The following is a 9,205-nucleotide window of genomic DNA, read 5'->3' as shown; positions in this document are numbered from 1 at the left end:
GATTTTGGGGTATTTTACAGAGTGACTTTGGAATTTTTTTATCAGGGATTTTTCAGTTTTCCAGTAGGGAACACCAGAATTCCTGCTAGGGAGGCCAGTGGCAGGACCCTGCCTGCTCAGAGCTGGCACCTTGGACCCAGCTGGCTGTGGCTGACCTCCAGGCCAAATGGGGCCAGGAGGACATGCTTTCACAGTTCAAAGCAGGCCACCACACCCAGAACATCTTCCGATAGCTGCCCAGATGGCCAGGCAGGGGCACACATGGCAGTAGTGCCGCGCAAAAGCCAACTCTGCAGCCACAGCCCACTGGCAGCTGGCCCAAAGGGTACACCATCACCCCGGGGGCAGCTGGCCCCAAGTGGTACAATTTGCTCCACAACAAAGTGCATGTCCAAGCACGTGCGCTGAAGCAAAAAGCCCCAGCTCAAATTTGCACCGCTTCTATTTGAGCTGCTACAAGCGCACTTGCTTGCATGTGTGGACATGCCCATAAGCTGTATTACACAACATACCCGCGCAACAACTAGCTGACACAATATTCCTGTAACACCCAAGCTGCAACACAATAAAATACACCTGACGAGACAATAACCTGATGCAAATCCCAAACCCAATGTCCCTGGTCACACAACCAATCAACCACACATTACAATGAGCTTTGGTCACTACACAGTTAACAGCAAGAACACCCTGGGCCTAGGCAGCAGGAGAAACCCTCTGACAGTCCCTGAGGATTTCTAGCTTTTCCCTGCTTAGGTACTCCCTCAAATAGGGAGAGGGTGATACTTTATCCAATTGCAGCTTCCACAACCGAAACCCAAAGGAAAGAGCGGAGGCAGAACTCAATCCCAACGACCAGGTCACAGCAAGGAACCTGCGCTTGACGAACTCCCTCACCCTGAGAGCCCGGAGTCAGGATAGTCCAGCCGAGTCCGAGCCTGAGCCCCCAGTCCTCCCTAGAGTATGATCCTCACATGGGTAATTTTATGAGCAAATCAGAATAATAATGGATACATTTGATTCTTCTAACACATGCTAGAAACACCAGAACTGCCCAAAGAAAGGAAGCCAAAAAGGGCATATGCATTCCATAGTGGCAGAAAGAGTCTAGTATGTGGGCAATTTTTCCACTTCCACTTATTTTTCTACTTATTTAAACTAAATATCATGGGGGGTATAGGGAGGAGGAGGGGAAGTGTCCTGGATTTTGTGTAGTAGTTTCCATCTGATTCACTGAACCTTTTGCCTGGTTAATCATACTTTTCAAACCTGCCATAGAACATCAGATCTCTCCTTGGCTACAGAGAACTCTAACAATTCTTTTAATGAGCTGCTTGTGTTTTTCCAAATATGTAAATGAATTCTTGAAGGAAGAGAGAGACATGGGCCTGGCAATTCACAGAACAACTAATATTTGGAATGATTAGTTCTCCTCGCTGCCTCACATTTGTTTTCCACTGCAGGATCTGATGCAGCAGCTTGTTTAAAACTTGTTTATTGGGAAGAGGTCATAAACTGAGTGGTGCCCAGAAAATATCAAAGTTCTGATTTAAAGGTTTACTCTGAATCCCCCAGACAAAAGCATATTGTAGACAAGGGGTTTGTCTTCAGAAAATACAGTACTGTGACATCTTCACAGGAAGCCTGTGCTTTAGAGAGTGCTAACAACAAAGCAAACTGGCAAAAAATTGTGAATGGGAGACTAAGGGATACTGAGAAATATCCATTGCAATACACCCAAAAGCTTTTCCTATGCTCAGGTTCCTTGTTGCACTAGACTATGCTCTGAGCAACTTCTAGTCAAAACAGAAGTGACAGATCAAGCCTGAATTATCATCTCCATTCTTGAAATGGAGAACTGAGATCGAGATAAATCAAATGACTTTCCCAGCACCACAGAGAAAATCTGTAACAGAGAAGGGAATGGAGAACCCAAATGGAATTTTTCAGCTGGCTGCATTCTCACCTGGGGGAAGGAGAGTCCTGGAAACCAGACACCTTCAGAGCCTAGCAGCATGCCTGGTGAGACCTCTTGGCTCCTTGACCTAAGTGTTTTGCTTTTGTCAAACCAGCATTATCCATCAGCAAATTGTTTCATTAGAAAATTTTCAGACAGCTTTAAAGCTAAGGGCATCTTTAAAGAAAGTTGCTCCTAATTGATACTAGGACACAGAAAACCAGATTAAGGCCTGATATTATCCCACTGCCCACAAAATGACTGATCTGTTTGGCCCATGCCATGAGAGCATCAGTACCTCACAGCTTAACCTTACAGCCACTAATATCCCCAAGTTATAGATGGAAAACTGAAGAGCCATGTAAATTAAGACATCTGCCCACAGTTATATAGCTTCTTTGTCAGTGAGCCAGGAGCTGAATCAGAGTTTACTGGGACCTAATATAGTGCTTTGTTCAGTCTACCAGACTCCATCTGCTTATTCAGCATAATTCAAGACCCCACATGGTAGTGTAAATCAGGACTAGCTCCACCACTGAAGTCAAGGGAGTTATACAAATTTAAAACCGGCATTCAGTGACACTGCAACCAGAACCAAGAGCCAAATCCTCAGATGTCGCAAATCAATAAAGCACCTTTAACTTCAGTGGAAGTACAGTCATCCACATCAGCTGGAAAAGTGACCTCTAAGGTACACCCACATTTTCAAATGGCTTATAACAAGAGAAAGAATAGCCCATGACTCGTACATGTAAGTGAGACACTCGAGATACAAGCTCTGTTCTCAGTTCTGCCATGAGCTGTGACAAGTTACAGTTTCTCCAGCTGTAAAGGTGAAATATTTAAGAGCATCTGCTTTGTGTGAGTGTCATGAGACTTCATTCATTATTGATCTAAAATGCTTGGCCATCTTTGGATGGAAAAGGCTATAGAAATCCAAACCACTCTTCTACAAAACTTAGATTAAACTCTAATTATCTGAAAAGCCTAGGGTCACTTTTTCAGAAGAGCTCAGTTCCCACTTGGCTATCTATGGAAAGAGAGCAAATTTTCTCTTGGAGGAGAGGTGAGGCTTGGAATAGGTTTGAAAATATGAGCTTTTAGTAAATCAAGTTTTATATTCTTGCACTTTCCCAGTCTCAGCGAGAGGGCTTTGTTTCTGAACAGCTGACTTCAGCAACGCATACCAAATTGTAACCACGGAATAATGATTGACTCGGCAAAGAACTCACCAGAGCTTTGACCCTTAATTTGTCAGGCTTCTCTTGTCCTTTAGAGCATTATGTTCCTCTAAACTATAGCACCAAATAAATCTCAAGAAAGCATTAATTCCAACAGTATCCTGGCTAAGATTTTCATGAAACACAAGCTGCCCACTATTCCAGTTAACACTCCATATACTTTCCTGCTGCGGCTTCTGAGCAGTGTCACTGACATTTTGTATCTTGATATAGTGCTCTGAACACAGACCTGAGAGGAAAGACTCCTGGGCCTAGAGTCTCTGACTTGCCATGCTCTTTGGGGTCAATGCAGGAACTTCCCAGAGCTTCAGTTCTCTATCTATAACATCAGCAGACTGGCACTTACCTTATAGTATTGTCTGTATTATAGCAGCACCCGGGAGCTTTTGTCATGGACCAAGATCCCAGGGTGATAGATGCTGTGAGGTTTAATTTATTTCTGTAAATCAGTTTAAGAAGTATTTGTGGAGTTTCACTGGTCTCCTAAAGCCAGAGAGAAGGTATGCTGATGTTTCTGACACAGGAGGCAAGGCTGGAGGTGTGAGCTACCCTGTGCCTCAATTGCTAGACTGAAGCATGACATTCTTTCTGTGTTGAGAGGTTGTTGTGGGGTACATGGAGAGCTGAATTTGGCCCCTGATATCTACCTCATGCAAGTCTATTTCAGGAACTGGCCTCTGCCATTGATGAATATGCTTTGCTAGAGCAAAGGGTGAGTGTTGTAAATCAGTATCGGCCTCTGACTAGAGTCTGTGATAAAAGGACCAAACTGCAGAGCCATGCAGAAGGGATGTGCATAAGTGATGCAAAAGCAGAGGAACTCGCCTTCCTTTCCTTTCTGTACTTGGCTGTACTTGTTTTTTTCAAGCTGAGGGTCTCTCTCTCTCTCTCACACACACACACACACTCCCCCTCTCTCTCCTTGTTGCACTCCCCGGCAAAATGTCACAGGAAGGGAAAAATGACAAGCTTATAAGAAAATGAAGATCTCATTCTGTTTGAATATTACATTAACCCCCGAGCACTGCTGCTTCATTTGTCAGCTTTTTCAGAGCTCTCCATCTCCCCAGCACCCCTGACCCGGTTGGTCTGATTATGAATGATCAATGTGCACATTTGCAGTGGAACTCTTTGCACATATCTAGACCCTCGGCCTTTAGTCACTCATGCAGATAATAACGGCAGTTCGAGTCACTTGCCCATAACTCCAAGCTTCATTAAACAGAGGGGATGTCACCAAAAGTCCCTTTAACTGTCTTTCGCTGCTCCGCAAGGGAAAAACTGACAGTGCTGAGAAATGGAATTTAGGATATAAATAAAATAAGATAATGATTTGGATATTCCATTGAATGCTCGCAGTTGGCCTGTGCCTCTGTGCTGGAATCTACTCATTTAGTAAAAGGTTGAGGGGGAGGGAAGCAGGGTTTGGTATTAGCTGATTGGGAGTTTGCACAGAAACATGCCTGAGGTCAGTTACAGCTTCAAAAGGAAATGTTTCCATGGAATTTATCAGGTATTAGATAGGGAATGGTATCGTGCCACTCTCAGTCAGTCACTACGTACAAAGCTGATTGGCATACATCTCTACCAGAGGTTTGTTTTCGGGCAATAGTATCACTCTGCTTGTGAACCCTGCTGTGCATCTTACAGTGAAGAAGACAGCCCAACAGCCATTTCTGCTCAGGATAATGCAGAGCTTTGGAGATTTTTATCTGCTGCTTTACAGGCAAAATATTAACTTAAGTTGTCCTTCCAGGTGGTGGCAGAGGAGAAAGTTAATAGCACTATACCGACAGCTAGATAATATCACAGCAGTCTAAACTTTCCAAGTTACATATCTGCTTGTGGCTAAGAGCCCACATGCACCCAGGATCTGTTCCAAGATGTCTGCCCTGAAGGGCATTTGCTACCTTACACTGGCACATACCTTTTAACAACATTATTGCAAGCCTCTCCGTATCTAACCTCCTATCATGTGGAAATGGTCCTCAGTTGAAATAGCTTCTGTTTATGGATGAAAAGGTGTCCTTGCTGGTGGTGGTGTGAATATCTTCCTCAGAAATATTGCTGAATTGCTGTTGAGCAGAATAGATGCCCATGAGTTCAAGGGAGCCCAAAGAAGAGCAACCAAAATTATCAGACAGCCTGAAGACTGGCCAGAAAGCAACACAGGAGAAACCTAAATATGTACTTTATCTGATAGTAGTGCCTGGGGACCCCAGAGCCTCACTGTGCTCAGTTCTGTAAAAACAGGCAGATAATAAGATTGGGAACAGATAAATGGGGTATTCCTTCAGTTCCACAGACAGGGAATGGAAATGCAGAGAGGTAAAAGTGACTGGCCAAAAATTATGTGAGAAATCTGAGGCAGAGACAGGAATTAGATTCAACATTCCTATGTTCCAGACCAGTTCTTTACCAATAAACCCAATCCTCTCTATCACTGCTGAATAATGGCTAAAAGGAGGTCACGATCACAGTCTACAGAGTATACATACTACCCAGGAAGAGGAATCATATAGAATGGTTTATGAAGGGTAATGGGTTGAAATTAAGAAAAGGGGACATTTGGCAGTAAAGTGATCATAATAGGGTTTCATGTTTTATAGGATGGAGCCATCCTCCCCCCACACCTTGACTCTCAGTTTTGCAAGTGGCATCAATCTCCCAGATTGTTTTTGCTCAATTGAGTGGACACTTTACAAACATTAAAGCAAACTTCTTTGACAGTGATGTAAGTTAAATTAAGTGGAGTGGTCTCCTGAGAGAAGCAGTGGAGTGGTCTCCCAGTGTCTAAAAATCAACACCAGAAAATACACTGTTGGAAAACCATCAGGATGGCCCTGTGAACCACAGACCTGGTATATATTAGAGCTCCTGGTCGGTCAGACCCAGCCATGCCGAGTGCGTGAGCTTCCACACCTGACTTTGATTCTGGGCTAACGTGACTGCCCCAGTTCTCTGCAAGTGGACTGGCTGCTGAAAGTGCCACTCAGCCCTTTTAAGCACACCTGCAGCCTCAAGCTACAGGCACGCTTTGACAACAACCTCAGTCTACTCTGTCAAGCCTTGTGCTCACTGCTCTCGTCGGTTCTCCTGGCTCCTGACTCAGCTTCGGCTTTCCCTGGGCCTGCTCTTGGATCTTCCCCAGCACCCGGTTCTCTGTTCCTCCTGGTTTCTAATACTGGCTTGGACCTTGGACTACGTCTGTTGGATCTCCTTCTTGGCTCTCCTGGGACCTGGCACTGCATTCCCCACTCCACTGATCCAGACCCCAACCTGATGCCCCAGTAACCTGTATCCTCACCTACCTGACCTCCTGGCTGCTCTTCAGGGCCTACCTGCAGGCCTGGCTGCCTACATCCTGGCCAGAGCCTCACAGTATGTCTTTATCTTTCCTTCTTGGATGAGCTGCTTCCTCCCCAAGTCACTCTTTCTCCTACTGCTGCTTTCTCCCTTCCTTCCTCCACCCTCCCTCAGCCCTACTTCATTCTGGGGGCCACAATAGCAGTCAGCTGAGCTGGGCATTGCTGCCTGGTGGGGCAAACTGAAGTGGCTGGTGGCTTCACTCAGCACAAGGTTCACATCCCTGAGCTCAGTGAATCTTACCTCCGTCTGCCACCATCAGATGGGGTTTTCAACTAAATCATGTAATGCACCAAGAGTAAAGCTAAGAGCTGGCTTTTTCCAAGGGGTGCCTTCAGTCTAAAAGGTTGAGAATCACTGCCATAAACAAAACAAAACAAAAACAAAAGTAAAAGGAAGACTAGACAAAGGGCAAGGTTAAGACCATTGGGTCCCTGTTCCCCGTATCTAGTGGCTACAATACCTCCCATGTACAAGGTGCACAGGGTTTGCAATCTCTAAAAATACCAGTCCATACTATCTCGTGTGCTGGGAGTGCATCTCGTGTGCTTTAATCTTGTGAAGGGGCTTTGGGTGAATTTCATTGTGAAGGCAGCCTTAACAGTGGTAACTCATTTGCTTCAAAAGACTTTGGGTGCTTGAAGCCCAAACACTTCTCTTATCTCCCACTTTATTCAGGTGAGATTTACATTGGTGTTAAACTACAGGTTTATTGCAAGTAGTAATGCAATCATTAATAACGCTCCCCCTTATGAGGCATCGGTGGTTATGGCAAGTTGTAAGAGGGTCTTTCCTGCATATGCCATTTCCTGTCTGTTGTAAAACAGGGGGTTATGACTAGCTAGATGGAGTCACACACACACACACACACCTACATGCACAATTACACAGCAGCTGTTCCTGAAGAAAGCTACTTTGGATGTATATCTTGAAAACAGTAATGAACCCAAGTCCCAACCTTTGGGTGTGGATTCAGTCTTACGAACAGCAAAAGCACCATGAATTAGAAATAAAAGCAGGCTTAATAATATTATTATACTTATGGTCACATTTGGAATCCCCTGCCAAAAGTAAGACCCCATTGTGCTAGGCCCATATTATAAGACAGTACAACCTAAATGTACAAAGGAAGCATTAGCATCTCCATTTAACAGATGGGGAACAAAGGCACAGGGAGATTAACTGAGGCTTCTCCACAATCACAAAGGAATAGGCAGGAACTGAGTCCACTTTCCTAAGGTCCAGTCCAGTATGTATTCATAGCTCCATTCTACCTCTCAACAGCTAGGTCCAGCTTGGGTTTGGGGCAGGGGAGGAGGGGGAGGGAAAGTATGTCAGAAGGTTTTGATACAGGGTTTAGCTCAAGCTCCAGTTTTTAATTTAAAGGAAATATTCTTACTGAGATACATTTACCAGTAACCAGTTTTCTTTCTATCTTTAGCTGAATTCAGGTCAAGATTTATAAGCTACAGCTTTGCTGCAAAAGGAACTGGAAACTTCAAAAAGTGCAGGATTAAGCCCTAAATTTGGTATTTTCTTAATATATTTCTCAGAGGGGAATATTTTGTCAGCATTATGGAGGATGCACGGACATAAATCATCAGATTTCAGCAATGCAGTTGATTAACATTTTGAGATTGGAACTTCTTTTTATTTTATTTCATTTTATTTGACCAAAAGGGGGCCTTTTTCAACAACCTGAACATATTTGTTGACATTTCAGGAAATAAAGAATGATCAGAAAGTGGCAATTTCAGATTTTCTTTCAAAATCAAAATATCCCAAACAATTTGAAAAAAGGAAAAAAAACCAATGAAAACAACTCTTCCAACTTTATTTCCCCCAGGGGTACAAAAAAAATACAAATCTTACCAGTTCCTTACACCTAAAGAAAAATGCATTACATTTGAAATCTTGTCTAAGTCTATCCCAACCATGCAGTTGGTCCAATAAAAGATATCACCTACAAATATATTCAGCTCTAATTCAGCAATTTACAAATATACAAACTGGAAAAAAAACCTTTAAAATAGACTGCTACTCCAGTTAAAGATTTCATAGGCTTGCTTAATTCATGAACTGCACTTGCTACAGGGGAATAGCAGAGTTAATACATTGGTTATTCAGTAATTCCAAATATTTTCTTCAAGCTTACTAGCCAAAGTCTGCATTCAGTCCCAGCAGTATAAATTCAGAGTAAATCCATTACCTCCACTGAGGCCAAGAGCAGAATCTATCCTTTGAGAGCATGATCTAAAGCCAGTGAAGCCAATGGAGAGGCTTCCATTGATTTGTATGAGTTTTGGATCAGACCTGTTGAGTCTCTAGACCAGCAGTTCCCAACCCTGGGTTACAACCCAAATGAGGGTCATGGGGGCAATGCTGGTGGTGCTGCACAGGAAAGATGAGCCACACCACGTGCTGGAAGCTCCCCGGCCTCTGCCCCAAGGCCACCGCCACAGCACTCCACTCCCAGTAGTGAGGCACATAAAAAAAAAGGTTGGGAACTACTGCTCTAAACTAATAAAACTATAGGAAAGTAGGGCTGGAAGGGACCTCAGGAGATAGGAGGTCATCTAGTCCAACCTACTGCTCAAGGCAGAATCATCCCAACCTAAACCATCCTAGCCAAGTGATTGCC

The sequence above is a fragment of the Alligator sinensis genome, unplaced genomic scaffold, assembly GCF_000455745.1.
Source record: "Alligator sinensis unplaced genomic scaffold, ASM45574v1 scaffold565_1, whole genome shotgun sequence".
NCBI lineage: Eukaryota > Metazoa > Chordata > Crocodylia > Alligatoridae > Alligator > Alligator sinensis.
This window is presented reverse-complemented; position numbering follows the sequence as displayed.